The 23,599-nt window shown below is 41.5% G+C and overlaps 1 pseudogene; it reads right to left on the minus strand.

The window, feature by feature from the left end:
• Positions 1 to 2,538: 2,538 nt before the first annotated feature.
• Positions 2,539 to 2,611, minus strand: LOC135707019 (U4 spliceosomal RNA; annotated as a pseudogene).
• Between the last annotated feature and the right edge of the window lie 20,988 nt (positions 2,612 to 23,599).

Consider the following 23,599-nt stretch of genomic DNA (forward strand, 5'->3'; position numbering starts at 1 on the left):
CCTTCTGCAGTGGAACATTAATGAATTCTTCAACCACCTCGCTGACCTGGAGCTACTATGCCAGGAGGTAAACAAGGTATCGCCGGAGCAAATGAACCGTTCGCTTGGCGGAAAATACACCTGGCGTGGGAACAACTTCCGGCACTCTGTTGCTATTTGTGTGCTACGGAATGTTGGCTTCTGTCCCTTTGACATAACAATTCAACTGAAGAATCCGGCTAGCATAGCAGTGGCCTGCACCTATCTGCCGTGCAGTAGAATCCCGAACTTGGAGAACCAATTCAACGACGTCCTCAATAAACTTCCGGAACCGCGACTTATCGTTGGTGACCTCAACCAGCATTATCCTACCTGGGGGTGGGGGGTGGTGTGTGTAGCTGTTCCATGCTAGTAGACATCGTCCTCATCGACGGTAAGCCTACGTTCTTGAATGGACGGCCACAGCCATGCCGATGCAGCTAGCCGAACCATCTCTGGGCAAATCCAGTGGAGTGTCAACCTTGACATCTACGGCAGTGACCACCACCCTCGCCAGCTACAGCTCCATGCCACCGAAGCTCCTTCCGCCACGTAGACCCGATGGAGGTACAATGAGGCTGATTGGGCCGCAGATGATGTTTACATACGATCCCTCATGGAGCAACGGAGCCTGGATTTTATACAAGAGTAACTGGTAGTAACCTGGGGTGCAAAGCCCTTCGCTGGTGGAACGAAGATAAAAAAAAATGGCAGTCAACGCCCGCCGGAAAGCCCTCCGGAAGGTCAAGCGGCTTCCTGCTGACGATCCCGGTCGAGAGGTTGCGTTCACCCACTACCGGACAATTTGTGCCGTCAAGATGTCCGGTATGCCAAGCAGTCCAGCTAGATGGACTTTCTTGACAGCATGAATGCATCCCAGTCATCGGCCGATTTGTGGGGTAGGGTTAACGCCCTTAGCGGCAAGTGGCGCACGGCATCGCTGCATCTTCAGTAGACTGATGCAAAATTTGAAATTTTCGCTCCACAGTGCTCAAACGGTTTCAAATCAGGTCCTGATTAGCCTCCCAAAATTTAAAGTCATTTGGTAAGAAACTGACTTGGCACAATTTATTCGAAGTTTATATGGAAATTATTATGGGAAAACCAAACTTTTTGTTCATTGTCTACTACCCATTTTCCATGTTGCTTTTTCGAAAAGTTCTATAACTATTCATATGGGAATTTTTTTAAGCTACAACTTTGCGCAATATCGTTTTACAGCCAAATGTCTAATTAAATAGTTATTAATTGTTTAAGAGATTGATAATCTTATGGCATGATCAAGCAGCTGTTCTGTTAGCAACACTGTTTTCTGCAGTGTGACATAGTAGCCATGATATTTGTGCTCTATTATTCTCACCAGAAACACCAATGTTGCCTGCTGAACAGTTCAGTTCAAATTTTGGGAGGCTAAGCAGGACCCAATTTGGAACCGTTTAAGCACTGTGGAGCGAAAATTTCAAATTTTGCATCAGTCTAATCTTCAGGTTGACAGTTCTACGGTGTCCGAACTCGGGGCCGTTGCGAAAAAGCTCGGAAGATACTTCGCCGATCTGTCTGCCATCAACAGCTACGCCGATGACTTCAAGCGCCGTGTTCAGCATAGTACATTATCCATCACCAGTTTCAACGTGCCAGCGGACCCCAGCAATACGAGCATCAACCAAGGCTTTACATGGAGGGAACTCCAATTCGCACTCAGCCGTTGCACAGCTGAAGCAGCCGGTCCTGATGAAGTGGGGTACCCGCTTCTAACGCAGGCAAGGTGAAACTACTTGAGCTCTACAACCAGCTGTGGGTGAATGAAACGTACCCCGATCGGTGGAAAGAGAGCCTCGCCGTACCAATACCAAAAGCCACCGGAGACGTTTCCAAGTAGCGGCCAAGGTAATGGAAGCAATGGTCAATCGCAGGTTGAAGCATTTTCTCGAGGACAGCAAACTCCTCGACTGCCGACAGCAAGCGTTCCAACAAGGGTACGGAACCTCTACGTACTTCGTGACGCTTGGAGACGTACTTCAGGAAGCCAACAGCAGTGGCAGCCACATCAAAATGGTCTCCCTCGATTTGTCCAAGGCTTTCAATAGGACGTGGACACCTTTCGTCATGAGCAGCGAATCCAAACACATAAAGCGGTTGCTACGACTACCCTGAAAAACTCGCTCTTTAGCATTTTCCGCTTTATCTTCTTGATCTTCTGCCGCCTCTTTTTCTGTCCCGCCTTCGCTTCATCCAAATTCTTCTCTTCATCTTCTTCTTCTTCTACTTCAATGCACAATTCACGTTGTTTCTCCATAATCTTCCATCCGCTATCTGCTTTGTGTTCTTCATTATATGACCGTATCAATTTTCTCCAGCTTAGTTCACCTTCTTTGGTCTTCATCCTGTTACATGTTTCCTTCTTCACATTCTTCCTTTCTTCCTTGCTCCGTTTACTGCTTAACTTTCTTGCCACCGGGTTTTGGCTTCTCCTTCTTCTTCACATTCTTTCTTCCTTCCTTTCTCCGTTATCTGCTTAACCATCTTTTTCAACTAGCAATAATCGCACCTCGGTTGTGCCTCATTGGTTACGATATTGCCACTGCGCAAAGCTTGCTTAACCATCTTGCCACTGCACCGGGTTTTGGCTGCTCCTCCTTCATTTCTCTGCAATCATTTAAATTTTTCGCTATAGTCCAGTTTGCCGTAGAAAATTCAGCAAATTGGTGGTTTGCTCCTCAGAGTTTCCGTAAGCTTGCTGTGCCAATGTCGTTCTATTGTCGTTGATTCTCATAGTTTTTACACTTCAGAATCACGTGTCGCACATCTAGCACCGTTCAACAGCAACTGGGCGGGGCTTCCTTCTTCAATAAGAACGTATGGGTTAGTCGCGTTTGACCCCGTTCCGTCCATTTGTGCGTGTCGTCTTTGACTTTTCTCAGTTTGATGCCTCTGGACGGAAACCATTGGTCATTCCATAGTTGTCGTATGTTTTGCATCACCATTCTCAACGCATAACGCCTGGGATTGGTACATCAATGGGAGGTTGTGTTCTCGCCATGTTTGCTAACCGATCAGCTTCGTTGTTTCCGTGGATGCCGTCGTGTCCAGGTATCCAGCAAAAACGGACGGATTTGTTTCGTGCCATTTGCTCCACTTCCTGAATCTACGGGTGCTTAGATGTTCCAGCTTCTAAGGCCTGGAGACAACTTGCAGAGTCCGTAAGAATGACTAATTCGTTAGAAATGTTCGGTATGGAAACAGCCATCTTAATGGCGTACGTCTCAGCAGAGAAAACGCTACATTCCTTTGGGAGGCTACATTTTCCCGCTAAGCCATTGTTATGGAATGCGGCACCTACAGTGCTGTCGTGTTTGGATCCATCGGTGTAAACGCCGGTTGATCGGTGGAAGCGGGTCGACAGTAGTTGTTGCACTACCGAGCGGACTTTCTCTGGTGGATCGCCGGCTCGTGTGCATTTTTCGACGTCCCACACGATCGATGGTTTTCGTGCGTGCCACGGACGATCAGTCTGCCGCACAAGTTGACCGACAGTGGGGAGCGCTGAGTTTGTCAGCTCATTGAGGCGATCCGATGCTCGTCGAATGATAGGGAGGCTGTTGTTGTTCTGATTCTTGGCTAGTACTCGAATTGCAATTCGCGCAATGGATTGTGCCTCCCTTAGCTCAGTCGCTAAAAGCTCAGCTACAAAGTAAGACCATTCTGGAGGTGGCTGGGTGGTGGAAAATTGTATCTAGAACACTAAGTTGGGAGCACGCAATAATCTAATATGCCATATGCAAAGAAGAAGAAGAGGAGAAGATATGGTTGGTTTTGATAATTCGATGGTCACTATTTCCCATACACTCATTGGCACCCTAATCTACACCTACAAAATCTTTTCGTGCCAAATGATGGCGATGATGATGATGATGATGATGATGATGATGGTAAGCACTTTGCAACTCATTTTTTTCTGGCTACTGTTCGCGCGGCATTCGTTCCGGCCCTTCGTCCACGGATAGACGGAGGATGCTGCGAGTACGGATTTTTTTCACAGTTTAATTAATATTCATTTGAAGGTCTCACCTCGGCAGATTAATTCTAATTAAATGCTCAGTAATTTTGGTAATTTTAACTGCCGCTCGTGATTCCGGTTGGAAAAATGTACGTTCTCATCTCGGCACATTTTGATGATAATTCTTGTTTAATTGAGTTCAGCATCGATCCATACGTCAAACACCCGTTCAAGATTGTAGGAACCATTGCCCCGCGCTATTGACATTGGCAATTTCCGTAACAGCTGAGCAACAACTTTGCTTTCACCGATATGCCTCCATATCAACATCGCTAACAAATCAACAGACAAGCTATTCCGTCATTAAACTCATAGTGAATCATAGGTAGCAGCAGCTTCAAACACGAAAAAATAATAAACCCTCCCACAACGCACTTCATCGAGTGGTGGGATGTTGTTCAGCAACTTGCTCGAGGATCGCATAATGATGATGGCATCTACACGTTTCTCTACCCGTTTCTATCATGCATTCTGTTGTAGCCAAGAATCTGGCGTTCACCCACTCAACCCTGCTCCACATACACACACACACACACACACACACACACTGCCAAGTCATATCCGTACCATCTGTTTCTGATCCATTCAGGCTGCCTTATCAGACGGGGTAAGACTATCTGATAACTCCATTTGACAGTATCGACATATGGGGAAAGTTTTTCCTTTGAGTTTTTCTTGTTGTTGAGCAGGTTTTCGTCGGCTCCGGTTTCACAACTATTCATGCCAACAAGTCGAGCCGGCAGTCAGTAGGCATCACACTTTGGAAGAAGCTACAACTTTCATTCATCGATTTCCGTGAGTGATGGTAGTCAGACGTCACGGGCAGCCAGATTGAGCTCAAAGTAAGCTACGTAAAGGGTGATACGGTCAAAATTTGGTCAAGGGAAAACGCGTGTAAATCGGTGGAATCGTTTATTTAAAAAATCAAATTAAATTTCTTTTTCAAGTTCAATTAGTATAAAATTCAGGAAAAATATTCAGTAAGGCTTCCGCTTTTCCAAATCCGAATTGCCGGGCCTTACGCTTGACCCCTGCCATCAGATTTTGTACAGTCACCTTGTCCACCTTCTTCGCCGCAGAAAGCCAGTTTGCCTTGAACTGCTGCTCGCCCTTAGCAGTTTTTTTGGTCTTCTTTAGGTTCCGCTTGACAATAGCCCAGTATTTCTCAATTGGGCGGAGCTCTAGCGTGTTGGGAGGGTTCTTGTCCTTGGGAACCACCTGCACGTTGTTGGCGGCGTACCACTCCACGGCCTTTTTACCGTAATGGCAAGATGCCAAATCCGGCCAAAACAGTACGGAACAACCGTGTTTCTTCAGGAAAGGCAGCAGACGTTTATTCAAACACTCTTTCACGTAAATTTCTTGGTTGACAGTCCCGGAAGCTATGAAAATGCTGCTTTTCAAGCCACAGGTACAGATGGCTTGCCAAACCAGATATTTCTTTGCGAACTTTGACAGTTTCATGTGCTTGAAAACATCTACTACCTTTCCCCTTCCTTTTGCCGTATAAAACTTCTGTCCCGGAAGCTGCTTGTAGTCGGCTTTGACGTAGGTTTCGTCGTCCATTACCACGCAGTCAAACTTCGTCAGCATCGTCGTGTACAGCCTCCGGGATCGCGCTTTGGCCGTCGTATTTTGTTTATCATCGCGATTTGGAGTCACTACTTTCTTGTAAGTCGATAGTCCGGCTCGTTTTTTGGCTCGATGCATGGTTGTAGACGATACACCCAGCTTATTTGCGGCATCTCGGAGAGAGAGGTTAGGGTTTCGCTTGAAACTACCGGCAACTCTCTTTGTCGTCTCAGCGGCTTCCGGTTTTCGATTTCCCCCCGATCCAGACTTCCTGGCTGTCGACAAACCTTCCCCAAACACTTTAATTACATTTGTAACGGTTGATTTGGCAACTTTTAGCGATTTTGCCAACTTTGCGTGCGAGTAGCTCGGATTTTCGCGATGCGCGAGCAAAATTTTGATACACTGCTCTTCTTGCTTGGACGGCATTTTGACAACTGAAGAGTGAATTCCAAAATCAAAATAGGAGCAACATTCTACACACACACACCTTCAAAATGAGGGGTGTTCAGGTTTTTTAAATGCAAAATTGAAAGAAATACGTCAAGTTGATATTGACCAAATTTTGACCGTATCACCCTTTATTTTATGACATCGGGCAAGCGTTGCCAAGCTTTGGGTGGCTGTGCGATTAGTATAGTTTGGTAAAAGTCTTACAGTGCTTTGAATCTCATCACGCATTTACAATGTAGACATTGGCAAAGACATGTAACACTGGGTAGACATGTAGCATTATGCCACTGCAGCTTGCGACTGACGGTATAGTAGGTAAAATCTATTCGAAATAGCTACTAGACGATGCTCCTTTGCACATTTTAATGGAAAGTATGAGCACGAGCACGACAATCAATGACCATCAGTGAAATCCGCACAAATAACCGAATAAATCAGTGCCAACATTTCAAAGGGGCGTAATTGCATTTGTAAACAATGGCTTTAGCCATTGATTTCTCGCGAATAAAAGCTCACTCATAAAAATTTATGACACCAACTGGTAGATGAATGTTTCCTCTACTAGCTAGCATTGTTAACTTGGAGGAGTGAGCGTTTATTTTCGAGAAATCGACGTCTGAAGCCATTGTTTACAAAAGCAATTACGCCCCTTTGAAATGTTGAAACTGAAATGTAAAGCCCTCTAGTTAGAGTATGGACGACTGTCACCACAAAACTAAAAAAAGCTGTTCCAATCGAGCAAAGCTTTGCATTTTGACGGTACGATTGGAACTACTTTTGACAGACGTCAATTCTTTTACTGTAGGACTTTCAATAAATGGGGTTACTAGAGGTCGAGTATGGGTGAATTAAAACTGCATTCACTTTGGAAAATTATGCGATCTTTTAAAGCATGATTTAGCAGCAAATTAAAAGCAAATGACGCGCTACTGTTTCCTCAGCAATGTAAAAAGGCTTACGATCATTGGCGTAGCTAGAAAATTTTACTGGAAGGAACCTAGGGGGGCCTGAACCATTTTATTGTTTTTTAAACTACGGTTAAATAGAAACTCTTGAACTGCTATTCAATCAAAAGGCGTCAAGGCTTTTTGTTATTTTATTTTCCTTTTGGATACATTTCCACTTCGTCATATAATATGATCTATTATGGCGAGGCTCGCTATTATTTTAATGGTGAAATATTCAAGTTAATTTTATTTATTTCAAAACAATCTCAAACAGATTTGAGGGATCTTACATTGAAGAAAATTCTCAGGTAAGGTAATTCTGCGAGTTAGATAATTCCATGAATTTTTCAACTAGATTTTTTTCAGAATTTCTATATTCAATCATCAATAAAATCACAAATATAGGTACCAAAATTAAATTCCAAAATACCAAAATATATATCAATGAAAAATTCTTAAAACTCTGAAACTTAAAACGAAACAGTTTTGTGATCTCAAACCCATATGTTTTTAAGATTTTGTAATTACAAAATAAATTTCTCTGATACAGATTGTAAGTATGAATTCTTGTTGTTGTTGTTGCGTTTTTTGTTTTTATTAATTTATTTGATAAGGGTTTTAACTTTACAAAGCCGAGGATTCTTCTGTCACTATACAATACATCTTAAAACTATAGTCAAAAGGTATAAACATATTATCTTTCGCTATTCAATAAACATCCTCCACCAGAACGGAATCCGCTTGCAATGGTTTTATTGTACGCAGATTCGCCGTCTGTCTGTCTGTCTGTCTGTCTGTCTGTCTGTCTGTCTGTCTGTCTGTCTGTCTGTCTGTCTGTCTGTCTGTCTGTCTGTCTGTCTGTCTGTCTGTCTGTCTGTCTGTCTGTCTGTCTGTCTGTCTGTCTGTCTGTCTGTCTGTCTGTCTGTCTGTCTGTCTGTCTGTCTGTCTGTCTGTCTGTCTGTCTGTCTGTCTGTCTGTCTGTCTGTCTGTCTGTCTGTCTGTCTGTCTGTCTGTCTGTCTGTCTGTCTGTCTGTCTGTCTGTCTGTCTGTCTGTCTGTCTGTCTGTCTGTCTGTCTGTCTGTCTGTCTGTCTGTCTGTCTGTCTGTCTGTCTGTCTGTCTGTCTGTCTGTCTGTCTGTCTGTCTGTCTGTCTGTCTGTCTGTCTGTCTGTCTGTCTGTCTGTCTGTCTGTCTGTCTGTCTGTCTGTCTGTCTGTCTGTCTGTCTGTCTGTCTGTCTGTCTGTCTGTCTGTCTGTCTGTCTGTCTGTCTGTCTGTCTGTCTGTCTGTCTGTCTGTCTGTCTGTCTGTCTGTCTGTCTGTCTGTCTGTCTGTCTGTCTGTCTGTCTGTCTGTCTGTCTGTCTGTCTGTCTGTCTGTCTGTCTGTCTGTCTGTCTGTCTGTCTGTCTGTCTGTCTGTCTGTCTGTCTGTCTGTCTGTCTGTCTGTCTGTCTGTCTGTCTGTCTGTCTGTCTGTCTGTCTGTCTGTCTGTCTGTCTGTCTGTCTGTCTGTCTGTCTGTCTGTCTGTCTGTCTGTCTGTCTGTCTGTCTGTCTGTCTGTCTGTCTGTCTGTCTGTCTGTCTGTCTGTCTGTCTGTCTGTCTGTCTGTCTGTCTGTCTGTCTGTCTGTCTGTCTGTCTGTCTGTCTGTCTGTCTGTCTGTCTGTCTGTCTGTCTGTCTGTCTGTCTGTCTGTCTGTCTGTCTGTCTGTCTGTCTGTCTGTCTGTCTGTCTGTCTGTCTGTCTGTCTGTCTGTCTGTCTGTCTGTCTGTCTGTCTGTCTGTCTGTCTGTCTGTCTGTCTGTCTGTCTGTCTGTCTGTCTGTCTGTCTGTCTGTCTGTCTGTCTGTCTGTCTGTCTGTCTGTCTGTCTGTCTGTCTGTCTGTCTGTCTGTCTGTCTGTCTGTCTGTCTGTCTGTCTGTCTGTCTGTCTGTCTGTCTGTCTGTCTGTCTGTCTGTCTGTCTGTCTGTCTGTCTGTCTGTCTGTCTGTCTGTCTGTCTGTCTGTCTGTCTGTCTGTCTGTCTGTCTGTCTGTCTGTCTGTCTGTCTGTCTGTCTGTCTGTCTGTCTGTCTGTCTGTCTGTCTGTCTGTCTGTCTGTCTGTCTGTCTGTCTGTCTGTCTGTCTGTCTGTCTGTCTGTCTGTCTGTCTGTCTGTCTGTCTGTCTGTCTGTCTGTCTGTCTGTCTGTCTGTCTGTCTGTCTGTCTGTCTGTCTGTCTGTCTGTCTGTCTGTCTGTCTGTCTGTCTGTCTGTCTGTCTGTCTGTCTGTCTGTCTGTCTGTCTGTCTGTCTGTCTGTCTGTCTGTCTGTCTGTCTGTCTGTCTGTCTGTCTGTCTGTCTGTCTGTCTGTCTGTCTGTCTGTCTGTCTGTCTGTCTGTCTGTCTGTCTGTCTGTCTGTCTGTCTGTCTGTCTGTCTGTCTGTCTGTCTGTCTGTCTGTCTGTCTGTCTGTCTGTCTGTCTGTCTGTCTGTCTGTCTGTCTGTCTGTCTGTCTGTCTGTCTGTCTGTCTGTCTGTCTGTCTGTCTGTCTGTCTGTCTGTCTGTCTGTCTGTCTGTCTGTCTGTCTGTCTGTCTGTCTGTCTGTCTGTCTGTCTGTCTGTCTGTCTGTCTGTCTGTCTGTCTGTCTGTCTGTCTGTCTGTCTGTCTGTCTGTCTGTCTGTCTGTCTGTCTGTCTGTCTGTCTGTCTGTCTGTCTGTCTGTCTGTCTGTCTGTCTGTCTGTCTGTCTGTCTGTCTGTCTGTCTGTCTGTCTGTCTGTCTGTCTGTCTGTCTGTATTTTTTTAAAGACTTCAGCTTGATCAAGTATCATTCTTAAGATCGCCAACTGCTTAAAAATTCAAATCATGTCTCCCAGTTATTCTCTCAAAAACCATATGGCTGAGAAATTAATCCAAAGATCCACAGGTGAGCATTCCAAAAACTCCTCACAATATTTGTTCAAGACTTCAGTTTGATCAGGTATCATTCTGAAGATATTAAACTACACATTAATTTAAACCATAATTCAAGTAAAACTATCCAAATCGACGTATCTGATTTTGTAAACAATCACTTCAATCGACGAGTTTTGGCAACTGCAAGCTCACTCACAGAAACTAACAACACCAGCTAGTAGGCAAAAGTGTCTCCTACTTGATGATGGTGTTTGTTTGCGTACGTGAGTAAGCAGTTAAGACAAATCGTCGATTGAAGAGATTGTTTACAAAAGCAGATTCGTCGATTTGAATAGTTACGCTTGAATATCTCCCAGATATCCGCTCAAGATACCAGGTTGCTCAGAAATTATTTAAAATAACATCAAATGACATGAAATAAGCTTGAAAGCTTTAGGATGTTTTTTTTTTAGATTTCAGATTGATCAGGTAGGGAAAATGGATATAATGTCGGCCTAAGTGCTCCTACCGTATGCGTGATAATGTTTGCACCATCGTACATATAAGGTTCCCGTTTCACCTGTGCATACAATGCCTTGGTTTTTTTTGCATGCACTTAACCTATAGCTCATACCGTAGTAGGCTGTGTATGACTTAGTTTGACAGTTGCACCATGACGAAGTGGCAGCGTATTCGTGATTTGTCCTACGCGCAAATGTCGCAAAAAGACATTTCAATCGCCGTGGGAGTGTCCCGGTGGACCGTCAAAAGGGTTTTAGACCAAGAAAAGAAAGTTCAACTATCCGCGAAGGTGGCCACAGGTCGTCCGAGGTCAGCTCGGGTTCCGAGGGTTATCACTGCTATCAAAAGGAAGATTCGGGAGAATCCAGTGCGTTCAATAAGGAAAATGGCAAAGGAACACGGGATCAGTGACTTTATGGCACGGATGATCGTAAAAGAAGATTGCGGGACGAAGTCGAGGGCACGAAAAAAAAACTCACATGATTACCAACCGCATCCGGGAGCTACGAGTCGAACGATGCAAGAAAATCTTGATCTTTCTTAAGCGAAAAAATCCGGTACTTCTGTTCACCGACGAGAGCATGTTTACCGTCGATCCCGTATCAAATTCCAGAACCGACCGGTAAATTAGTTCTCTTCCGGTAAAAGACGTGGCCGACGAGCACAAGAACGTGTATTTGAACAAGCATTCTGCTAGCGTTATGGTGTTTGGATTGGTGGCTTGCGATGGCAAAAAAATGGACCCGGTGTTCATTCCAGAAGGCAACAAGGTCAACCCTGAGGTCTACAACGGGATTTTAAGTAAGTATGTTCTTCCGTGGCTCAAAGAACAGTACGGTCCGAAGCCAAATGTTGTATTTCAACAAGATGGGGCACCGTGCCACACCTCGAACCGCACTCAGAAGTGGTTGCAGGAAAATCTTCAGTTCTGGGCGAAGGATGTGTGGTCGCCATCCAGCCTCGATCTTAATCCGCTGGATTACTCAATATGAGGCGTCATGAAGGCCAAAGCCTGTTCTAAACGCCACCCGAGTACAGCAAGCCTCAGACAAACATTGACCCGTACCTGGAGAGAAATGGATCCAGACTACATTATTAGAACCTGCCGTGCATTCCGGAAGCATATGGAGGCCGTAATTGCAGTAAGTGGAAACTCGATCGATGATTAACATAGTTTAAGACTCTGAGAAACATCTCCATTTGAATAAATAAAAAAAATATCGAAAACGAAATTGTTGAGAATTTGTTTAATTTTGACATTGCTCAATGGTGCAAACATAATGTTCACGCATACGGTAATTTGGGTCCATACATAAATTCAGCAATCGACTAAATTTTCAATAGCGACCAAAAATATCCATTAGTACCGTCCCAATGACGCGTATATCTAGATACAATTGATAAATAGCAGGTTTTAGAAATGGGCCCAATCTTAGATCTATAGGCCAACATTAGATCCAATTCCGCTATCCAAGTATTCCATAATGCATATCTCATCTCACAGATTTTCTCTCATATGAAACACGGCATCTTAGTAATTTTCCCCAATGCCTTCATGTGTTTCTAGATCTCCATAAAGTTGTCTGTATATGTTTTCATGACTTCAGGTAGATCAGGTATTGTACTATGTAGGTAGCTATTGTACGGAATACCTCAAACTGTTCATCAATTCTAATCACATCTCTCAAATATTCTTGTTTGACCAAATTTTGATCGTAGCACCCTTTAGACGAAATTTGGCCACACTGTTCAAAATTGCATCGTTCGTTCGATCAACATGTGTTTGCTTCGTCATTTTCATTTACCTCATCTTCCACCGGTGTCGTAACCTCGTAACACTATCGATTGAGATTCTCTTTCATGCCGCCGTGGCCTCAACTTTGCTTTGTGTCAATGAAGATTCCTCAAACCCCAAGCCCGGGGTGTTATACGGGAGTGATGTAATACCTACGCATTATGTTTCAATCGAAAATCCACCGTCGCACAGTGGTGCAAAGTAACAAATAAAGGAAAATAAATTTCACCTCAAAAATTTCACCAGTGGTTGTGGAATTTATACCCTGGTTTACATCGAGATGTTTCACTGCAAAATTAATATATGCTTAAAGAACACAATCAAGCTTTAAGAATACATGTATTAAAACCTTTTTTTTCAGGAACACAGAGTGTCTTTTCGTTTGGCTAAGTCTTTGAGTGTTTCAGAGCTTTAACGGATGTTTACAATAAGAAAGATTTTTTTTTAAAGAGACAGCTCTTTAATCGAATTCATTGAATGTTGAAGTTTAAAATTCAATGAGTTTCAGTATGTCGAAGATCTCAAAACATTCAATGTCTTGAAGTTTCGTATTTCAAGTACAAGTTCAAGATATTGAAATAAAGTCTGGAACGCGCAAAAATTAGTCAACTTCAAATTGGTGTATTTCTGTTAAAAATGCTTTAAAAAAAAAACTTGAAATGCTGCATTTGGAAGTTGAGTATATATACAATGGTTGCTATGATGAGTTTTCACCGTTTGCTCTCCAGTTTTCAAAATGACGTCCAAGCAAGAGGAACAGCGTGTCAAAATTTTGCTCGCGCAGCAAGAGAATCCGACGTTCTCACACGAAACTTATGTGACTGTTCTGGCCGGACTTGGCGAGCTGCCACTATTGGAAAAAGGCAGTCGAGTGGTACGATGCGAATAACGTGGTTGTGGTACCCAAAGACCACAACCCTGCCAACAGCCCAGATCTCCGCCCTATTGAACGGTATTGGGCCTTGTGTAGCATGAGAACAAACCCATAGCTAATTTACATACATATCCCGCAGGCAGCAAATTATAATTACGCTTAAAGAAGCACACCTTCTTCACACTTCAGTCTCTCTACTCGTTACCACTTTTTACCTCGCACAGCGAAACCCGTACCAGCCGCAGTGCTTTATGTTTATTAGGCGAAAAAACCCAATTTTGTAAAACTGCAAAGGATGCATTTATTGATGTCGCCCCAGCTGTCTCATAGGAAAACTGTATTCGATAACCCCTATAAATAAGAAACGCTGAAATATACGAAGAGAATTATTCGTTCTGAGCTCGACCCAACCGGAGGTTCTCCGATCTTGGCCAATCGACTACTCTGAACAAAAGTAATAAGTATTTCTTACTCCTACGGGTTAAGACCTGTAGGTTGGCAAAGAAAGCCCAGGCATGAAGTCTACACGATTCTTTTGAAACTACAACGAAGCGTAGTTTACTTGGTCAAATGAAATCAAAAAAAAAAAAAAAAAACGAATAAATCCATAAAAAACGAGCAGCAGTTTAAATCTTACTGGCGTTCGGCGGCGAATAAGGTCGATGAGACCACAGTGCAAAATTTAATGGAAGTGGTTAAGCGGAAGGCACGGCAGTTTGGATTTGGCAAACCAATAAAATAAACGAACATTTTTTTCTTTTTTATTTATTAGAATTGAACTACTACCGAAAGAAAATAAGAAGATTTTTGTGATATGAATTTTGACTGAAATAAACGATTTTTTGCGACCATTGTTTGCGCGTTCCAGCCTTTGTTTCAAAATGCCATAATTGGAGCCTTTAATTTTGAATAGTTTATCTGTTTATAATTATTAACTGAAATAACTTTGATTTCTGAGCACATCGATATATTTTCGAACCATTAAGCTTTCATCTCGATTTTTGAATCAAAATTTATTGCAAAATAATAACTTCACTGTTTGGCACTTAACTAACAAATTGACAGCTCAGAGGTGAACCAGCCTTTAGGCTAAAAACCTCTTTAATAAAGAAAAAAAAAATGACAGCTCGCTCCCATGCAAAGTCCACCGAGGGGCCATATGATGGTGATTTTTGATAATGTAATCGCACTTATTTAAAACAGTTCTAGTGTATCAAAATTGATAAATTTTTGGATTTAGGTTCCATTTTGAATGCAGATTACGAATTTGCATTTTCCTTTATATTCCTTACATTTTTTTTACATCACACGCGAACAAAATACTCTTTTCAATAAACAACTTTTTTCTGACGCTTTCTTCCCAATCAGGAGACGTGAAGACTCAACACATTCGCATAATCGTTTTCTCTTCGGCATGCCCTCTCAACTAACCGGCCTTTTGCCACGCTTTCTTTCTCCTCGATGTGCTCTATAGCTCACCCCTCACGACATAAGTTTCATCAATATTTCCCTCAACATATTCATGTCAATATTTTCAACAATATTTTCGGGGAGTCATCAATACAGGGTCGCTCCGCACTAATATTGTTGTATTCGATGGTATATTTTGAGCAGCGAATTCGAAAACATAAAGCAACCAACGATACAGACCAAACAGTTGCTACTACTACCATCACAAACTCGCTCTGTAACATAGCTCAATCGGAGTGGAGGAAGGATAAAAATATATTGTTTGCCTGTTTTGTTGAAATATACATGGATGAGGACATACAGTGACCCGCAACGAAAAAAATCCACCTGAGTTAGTATCAAAATGTTTACTCAAACCTAAACATACTTTTCAAAAGAAGTACTTTTATGTGTTCTAATAATAAATTAGGTATTTAAGAGAAGAATAGAAGATTGTTTAATTCATTTATTCAAAAATTTACTTTTTTTGTAACATTTTGAAAAAAAAAAAATCAACAAAAAATGATAGGACAAGAATAAAAATCCATTTCGTAAATTCGACACAAGAAATCGATTCCATATCGGCGAAGTACTCCCAACTGTAATTAAACATTGAAAACCCCCTCGGAATTAGTTTTGAAATATGTCAACATCAACACCCCGTCATTTGCCGCCATTTTAAGTCGTCCGCCACTTGCTTATCACGGAAAATAGTGTAATCTCGCTGAAAAATCATGGTTGGCAAACAAATTTCGATTTCCATCCGAAATTTGGTGGTAAAGTGCAACATTAGCCGGGGAGCAGTTCAGGAGATTTGGGTGAAATATCAGGAGATCGGATCCGTGACTGACAGAACAGGTAGAGGAGGCGTGAGCAAAACGGATCATCGGACTGATACAATGATTATTCGGGAAATAAAGAAAAACCCTTCAAAAACGATCAGGTCCATCAAGGAGAACCTTCAGCTTTCAATATCCGATCGAACAATCAGCCGCAGGATCAGTGAATAAGGTTTGAAGAGCAAATGCGCAAGAAAGTTGCCGTACATCAATGCCAACAATAAGAAAGCACGTCTTGTATTCGCCAAAAAGTATATCAATAAATCGGTGAATTTCTGGAAACGTGTCTTGGGGACCGACGAGTCAAAGTTTGAGCTTTTCAATCGAAAACGTCGATTGAGAGTGTGGAGAAAACCAGATGAAGCCCTACAGGATCGACATCTTCAGCCTACTGTAAAACACGGCGGTGGGAACATAATGGTATGGGGCTGTTTCGCATGGGCTGGAGTAGGAAACTTAGTACGGATCAATGGCATAATGAATGCTGATGCCTACATCGATATCATCAATGATAATCTCCAGGAATCCGTGGCAAAAACTCGAGTAGGAAAGGACTACATCTTCCAACAAGATAATGATCCGAAGCATACTGCCAAAAAAACGAAGGCTTTCTTCAAATCCAAGCGGATCAAACCATTAGAGTGGCCTGCCCAAAGCCCAGATTTGAACCCTATTGAAAATCTATGGGCAATTCTGGATAATAAGATTTATAAAACTGGTGTTACGAACAAGGACACGTACTTTTCAGCCTTGTCTCGAGCCTGGAGTAGTATTGATCATCTACATCTACAGAATTTGGTGGAAAGCATGCCAAAACGTCTTCAGAAGGTGCTTGAAGCTCATGGTGGACATACTGGGTAATAAAGGTCGCAAATCGATATTGCGTTGATTTTTTTTTGTTGGATTTACGAAGTGGATTTTTTTCTTGTTCTTATCATTTATTTTTTAATTTTTCTTTCAATACGTTATAAGAAAGTGAATTTTTGAATAAATGAAGTAAAACATATTCTATTCTTTTTTAATACCTGATTTATTATTAGAACACAAAAAAGTTTTTCTTTATTATAATTATAGTAAGGTTTGAGTAAACATTTTGATAATGATTCTGGTGGATTTTTTTTCGTTGCGGGTCACTGTAGCTTAATCATAATGATAGTCCATAACAACCGTGGGTGTTGTAACAAATTTATAAATCTAAGCGTCTTCTATCTTAAAGTCGGAAAAATCCTCTGGAGACTCCTAAACTTTCAAAAAACGTTTTGGAATATCCATCATTCTTACTCAGATCAACAGCTGCTACTGCACGGGAAAGAGCATTCGGAACCACATTTTCGGAACCTTTCCGATGTTTGACAACCATGTCATATTGCTGAAGCAACATGCTCCACCGGCGTAGGTAGTTTGGAGGATGGTTTCCATTTTGATTTCATTATAAATTACAGGGCAGATGAGTCCGTGATTAAAGTAAACCGCTTTCCCTCGACATATGTTCTAAATTTCTAATGGCCTCCAGTGCGGTCGCCTCTTCTTTCTCCACAGACTTCCATGATCGCAGAGACATCGTCAGCGTCCGTAAAAAATACGATATCACGTTTTCCCTTCCATCCACGTCCTGTGTGAGAATTCCAGCAATTGTTGTATCACTTGCATCGGTTTGGATCGAAAAACTTAGGACAAGACAGCTTTTAATTATGAGTAATATTCGAGCTAATTTTGAGTAGCTATGAGTACCTCGAGTTGCTCATTATTGAATGCACGGTAACACAGCAACCTATTTTTGTACGTGTTTGTTTCCCGAATGTCACGAAGCAAACATTTCAGACGTCTCAAACCCACCATCATCCATTGACGCATCATACTGGATCACTATCCTCAAATCCCACCTTTTCTGCTAAACCTTACTAAGCAGTTTTCACCTGAATTGGATGCAGACAATCATCATTCAATGATCACCATCAACATGGAGAAGATTGCATTCGTAATAGATATCCAAGTGTTTTAACGTATCTGAGAAGAGTAAATTAAATTATCATAATATCTTTAACAGAGTAATATAAAAAAAATCTTTGTTTTACCAGGTGGGGTGAAAAGTAACCTCTTTGACCGCTAAAATGCGCTGCTACTGCAAAAGTGGTTATGGTGCCTTGTAGTCCGTTCATATTTAGGCAGACATGCCAATTTTCAGTGCGATACTGTCGTTAGTTTTGTTAAAAAAACAGCTGACTGTTGTTTGGCATCATGTTGAATATGGATAAAAACGATTTTTGTTCTCTCATAAAACATTATTTTTCGTGAGGCAAAATGGCCAAGGAAACAGAAGAAAGGTTGGATAAATATTTTGGGGCTAATGCTCCGTCAGATTACATCGTCAAATATTGGTTTCGAGAATTTTGTAGTGGCTGCAACTCCACTACAGATCAAGTCCACAGCGGCAGGCCATCCGATGCGGTTACAGAGGACAATGTCAAAAAATACATGAAATGGTGTTGGCTGACCGGAAAGTGAAGGTGTGAAGATACCGCAAAGATTAGTACTGAGCGCACATGCCATATTTTGGGCGAGATTCTGCATATGAAAAAGTTATCCTGCCGCTGGGTGCCCCGCAAGCTCACTCCTGACCAAAAACACGAACGCGAGAGCACTTCTCTAGTTTCTGGTTTGGACTTGCTGATGCGGAATCGGGAGTTTTTTTGGCGTCGATTGGTAACTGATGATGAAACCTGGATCCACTATTACGCCCCAGAGAACAGAATGAGTGCCCGGCAAGGGACTGAAACCGGGACGAGTACTCCGAAGCGGCCGAGGGAGGCTCGATGGGTCGGAAATGTTATGGCGTCGGTTTTCTGGGATTGTCATGGCATACTCTTCGTGGACTACCTCAAAAAAGGAAAACCATCAACAGCGAGTATTATTGTGCATTATCGGAGCGAATGAAGGCCGAAATCGCTGCAAAACGGCCTCACATGAAGCGAAAATAAAAATTGTTTTTGCAAGACAATGCACCGGCGCACAAGAGCATCGCAATCACGGCTAAAATCAATGACTTACGGCTCCAACAATCCACCGTATTTATCCGGTTTGGCTCCCTCAGACTATTATCTCTTCCCAAACCTCAATAGATGGCTCAACAATAAAAATACACCTCACGTGAGGAAATCATCGACGCCGCGGAGGAGTATTTTGCAGACCTTCCGGAAAATTACTTTTCGAACGGGATCATGAAGTTGGAAAATCGCTGGAATATATGAATCGAGCTAAAAGGGGACGATATTGAATAAAAAAACATTAAAAAAAAAATCTTTCCCAAGGAGGTTTGTCCCACCTAGTATTTTAGGTAATGCTCCTGGTTATTATTTTGTTTACATAGGTTCAGCCTTTCCATTGAAAATCGATTAAATAATGTTGTAGGCAACCCATTACTTCCCTAGTCCAACATCATGTGGCATCATAACGACTTTACTACCCATAATCCCATATCAGTCCCATCTTTGCTTGATTTCCTATCCATATGGGACTGATATGCGATTATAGGCAGTTTAGCTCAGTGGTACTAAGAAAATAATCGTTGTAATTATTTAGGAATGCCTGATTCACATGGTTTTCTCGAATATAAGTTTGTCATGAATCGATGGAAAAGAAACTTTTCATCGTCTAGTCATATTTGTTTATTAAAAACTTTATGCTCGGTCAATTCAAATAAAGCTCGTAACCTTTTTGATTTTCCTTCTTTATTAATTCGATCTATGTAATTTTAATTACTGTATTTTAACAGTTGCAATTGTAGAACCTAAATTTGCTTCAAAAGTCTATCATTATACACACTTTTCTGGATGTTTCGATAACGAGTTCACTGTTGATGGCTTCTTCTGTGGAGCTATATATCTATCTAGGTAGTTTTCTATTTTATTTTCCACTCTTACCTAAAGGATTGCGCTTGACTCTACAATTCTCCAAGTTATTCATCCAATCCAAGCGAAAATATCCCGTAGCGACCCGCACTCGGTTTCGCAAAACTTTAGACGGATTTGTGGATTGATTCATTTGGATTGGATAATCTTACTGGTCATACTATTTTTTTTATGATTTAGCATATCATGCTTATGTGCTGTAAATGAATTAAATTTGCCAGGTTAATATTTGTATAAATAGAATAAAATATTACAAAAAAGACCACTCTGACAGTTGATGTTTATTCAAACAGTTATTAATTCTTATTTGTTGATGAATGTGCGACTTCTATGATCAACTTTGAGTAATCATGAGTTACTCAAATTTACTCACTGCAAAAATATTAACTCAAAGTACAGCTGGCTTGCCTTCTCCCTCAAACGGGTGTTGTAATGGTGGAAATTCCCACGACAATGAAAGCACACTGTTCTCTCTGGAACACGATAGGTTGGTACCCTCTTCTCCAGTATGCTTCTGCTGTTGCCTTGCTGAGGTACTTGACTTGGTGGATTTTGTTTCGACTTCGACTGATCAGCTTTCCAGTGTTCCGCTGTGGGTTTCCGGGGTCCTTTGCTCTCGTTGCTAGGATCCTTAAAATCACCCGAATTTTGCTGTTTTCATTCTGGTCTGCTCGATGTTTTCCTGTCCGCCCAATCCTTTGGAGGTGGCTTCTGATTTCTCTGAAAAGACCGCGAATTGATCTCGTTCACCTGCGCTGTTCGGGAGCTCTGCTCACCTTTGCGGTACAAAAACCAGTTCGCGGAATCTAACTTTCGACCCCAAACCTTCAGCGTCCTCAACATTCGGACAGTTTTCTCCAACGGAGATTTCTGGAAAGTATGTCAAACTTTCGCTGATCTGTTGGTGGAACTCCAACCTGGTTGAAAATCTCCTTAACTGCATGGTAGTAATACTGGAACTTCTCCATTTCCGGAGACTTCAACTTCAGTTCGGTCCAGTTTTGGAACTCCTTGCTCCACCTTCCTTCTATGTACCAGGCCCTTGCATCCCCGAAAACAAATGGATCGCCTCATGGAACAGACTCCACTTACTGATATTCTCAGTTTCTGCCATAAGCAGCACCTCGAAGACGAATTTATTCAAATTTCTTCCACTCATCTCTACCGTCGTACTTTAAGTTCCAGTCACAAACTGGTCTTGGTCTTCTTTTAATTTTTTTTCAGCGTCGCTCTCTTCAGCGCTCTCGCTAGATACTGGCTTGCAATCCAACTCCCTATCTACGTCACATTCACTAACTTCAGTTGACGAATCTGAACTCAATTTGCTCTTTTTCTTTGGTCTAACTTTTCCATCCCTGCTTTCACCCTGTTTCTTTGATTGTTCTCTAGATCGTCTATTCTATTTTATTGTGATGAGTCAATAGGCCAAAAGCCATTAGGCTGAATGTCATTAGGCCGAACGCTATTAGGTCGAATATCATTAGGCCGAATTATCTTGTAATTTCACTAAGAATAGGATCACCACACCAACATTGAGCCAATATCCAGAAAGCGTTCAAAAACTACTTGAAAAGTAATTTATAACTGCTTTAAATCACAGATACGTCAATAATATTAAGATTAATATGTGCCCATTGAATTAACAAACTTTATAACAAATTCTTAGTGCTGGACTTTCAGCTACTCCATCAAATGTTAAGCAAGCATTTCCGATCAAAGTATGCCATAAAATCACAAAATTACTTTGAAAAAACCTAAAAAAATCAATTTTTTTAAATTTGTCGAACCTCTTAACGGAATCCCTTTATGAAGAGCTTTGAGTGTGTTGGTTTATTTCCATTAAATTCCGTTACAATTGCTTATCTTTTGACAGATACGCGTATTTCGTCTACTACTTGCAGACTTCATCAGTGCCAAGTACTCAACAACACTTGTGTTGAGTACTTGGCACTGATGAAGTCTGCAGGTAGTAGACGAAATACGCGTATCTGTCAAAAGATAAGCAATTATAACGGAATTCAAAGGAAATAAACCACCACACTCAAAGCTCTTCAAAAAAATTACTATTTTCCATTTACGCTCATGTAATAATTCACAATTTTCCCTCCAATATGTTTACATGAAAATGTTTATTGAAACATACATTATGCCACGTATCAGTTTTTGAAAATGTTTGTGCCAATTTGAGATATGACCGGTGACAAATTATACGTTTATATGAAACAAACGTTTGTATATGTATGTTGAAGCTGACTAGATAGCATCTTGCAATATTCTAGAAAGTTGTATGTTTTAGTAACTTAAAAAACTTTCTTAAACAATGGCACACCACTGAAATAAATAAGTTACAGTGAATAAAAGACTTGCAAGGGGTTTCCATGACAAATGCTTCATATCTCAACGAAAATGACAAACTATCAAGTTGGTGCCTTCAGCAAGGTTTATGGAAATTATGAGTTTTACAACTTTGTGGAATACGGCGCCGGTGGTGTAGTGGTAAGCGTGATTACCTCTCACCCCAGCAGGCCTGGGTTCAATCCCAGTCGGCGCCGCCGGGATGTTCTGAGGCATAACATCTCTGATCACGCCTTCCTTCGGATGGGAAGTAAAGCCGTTGGTCCGCAGTTCATGAGTTGATGGGTCGATAGGTAGGGTCCAGGTGTGGGAGCTGCCTTCCTGGAACGTCGGTAGCATTGGTGCTCAGCACGGAAAACAAGATCGACGGAAAAACAAACCAAAGGAAAAAAAAAAAAACTTTGTGGAATATTTTATGCTCGTAAATTATTATGCCAAAAAGTTAGGATTTTTAAGTAGTGTTTTAAGGAGTTTAATTTATGGACAACCCATTTACTAGATGCGTTTTAATCTAACTAAAAAAATGTCTGAAGACACCAACTTGATTAAACTTCATATTCACTGTTCGGTTCACTTTAGTACTAATTTATTATCCATTCACGTCTTGTAGACTTGAGCGCCGGTTTACTTCTGAGCAATGGTTGACTATCCCCGATATCAAAAGTCCTCCTTTTCCCATTCAATTTTCTATCAGTTCCTTACAGGGTTACTTCCACTCACTTCGCTATAAAAAATGTTTTTCGAAATTATGGAATCATTGGATGCTATTATGAAAGTTTGTACTTGTCAGAAACAAAGAAACTCTAGTTATCCTTCCAACCCAACACTGACACTAAAAAACACTACACTTTCCTTAAACAACATGCACAAATTTAAACAATTACAAAACAGTTACGTTATTGTATAACTGTAAGCTTCAGAAAAGCTTCTCTGATCTGCACAGATCGTATAGAACCAAAGGACAGTTCAAATAATTCAAGGAAATTGCAGAAAGCTTACAGAAGATCGAGAAATTCCCGTTGCTTCAGCTACAGCTACAATAGAATTTCTAGAACGTAAGGAAAGTTATATTAACATCAGGAAAATGAGAGAGTAGTTGTAGAGTTTTATACGATTATCATGGGAATTTTAAGGTGATCAAAAATTGTCGAAAATTTAACTTAGTTGAAACGAGAAATTAAAGGTAGTTCCATTCATTGAAAAAAAAAATGCGATATCTCAAGAAATTCCAGCCATCTACAAAGAAATTTAGAAAATTTTAGATAGTTTTATAATATTTAGAGAAGTCCCGAATACATCGATGCCTTCAGATCTATGCAATTAAATTTAGGAAATTTGCAGGGACTTACAAAAAGTTCCGTAGAATTATTCCTAGAATTCTATGAATTATCTGAAAAATGCCAGACTACGAATATGCATTTACCTGAATACCCCTAAAGAACAAATTTAAAAAATACAACTACCTAGTTCAAATTTTAAATAATTAGCACTGGGTTCTGCCAAATTTTTCCAAATATGGACCACTGTGCGCCGTTGGAGCTATCGGGGTTTTTCTGCGCTGAAGATTGGCACTCGATGATTGGAAGTGAGAGTCTAGTTCCATTTTGTTTCGAGCGATATTGCTCGAGTAATTCCGCCCGGTCGGTTATGATGAGAAGCAGGGAAGCAGCTGTCGGCATCGCGGAAGTAAGTTGATGAACGGCTCAATGTTTCGGAAGCCTGTGGCCTCCGGCATCTTAATCAATCAAAATTGTTCGCCAGCTGTGCGGTCTAGGAGTGGCAGTCATTTGCGAAGTGTTCGCTTCGCTCTTCTGCACCATTCCCACGGGATGCACGCGAAGCACATGCAAAATTTTGATGGATGGAGCGCTGATAGTGCAGCATCCGGGGTGGAACATTTTCTGCTCGAAAATGACTTTGATTTGAACGACTTTTCCCGGTGGCAATGATAGTTGAA

Source organism: Ochlerotatus camptorhynchus, unplaced genomic scaffold (genome assembly GCF_037179485.1).
Source record: "Ochlerotatus camptorhynchus isolate MF236.1 unplaced genomic scaffold, CSIRO-AGI_Acam_v1.1 ptg000300l, whole genome shotgun sequence".
NCBI classification, from domain to species: Eukaryota; Metazoa; Arthropoda; class Insecta; order Diptera; family Culicidae; genus Ochlerotatus; species Ochlerotatus camptorhynchus.